The following is a 466-nucleotide window of genomic DNA, read 5'->3' on the forward strand; positions in this document are numbered from 1 at the left end:
CGGCTACTTCCGGTGCCGGTGCCTGAACCGGAGAATCTGAGCTACGGGTGCCCAGCAGCTCATACTTAGTGTTCTTGCGTATTGTCTTCGGACGGGGATTCCGAAGTACAAAGATGTCTCTGTTTCCAGGGTTTTGTTTTACTGCCACTACACCTGAATGTGGTTTTTCCACGTAGATTTGATAAAGAGAAGACACAAAACAAAATAAAACAAAAAGGATGGGTCGCCAAGAGAAGCTTGGCAAATTGTGGAAACACAGACCAGAGTTCTCACAGGACAGAGCATTCTCAGAATAAATGAACCACCCTGAAGTTTTCAATATTCATTTTTGCGAGGAGTTTAACATAGCTTTAGCTTTTAAACTCCTATGCCGGGCGCCTGGGTGGCTCAGTTGGTTAAGTGAATGCCTTCGGCTCAGGTCATGATCCCGGGGTCCTGGGATTGAGCCCTGCCTGGGGCGGCTCCC

Source organism: Mirounga leonina, unplaced genomic scaffold (genome assembly GCF_011800145.1).
Source record: "Mirounga leonina isolate KUSES-001 unplaced genomic scaffold, KU_Mleo_1.0 Mir_201, whole genome shotgun sequence".
In the NCBI taxonomy this organism is placed as follows: Eukaryota; Metazoa; Chordata; class Mammalia; order Carnivora; family Phocidae; genus Mirounga; species Mirounga leonina.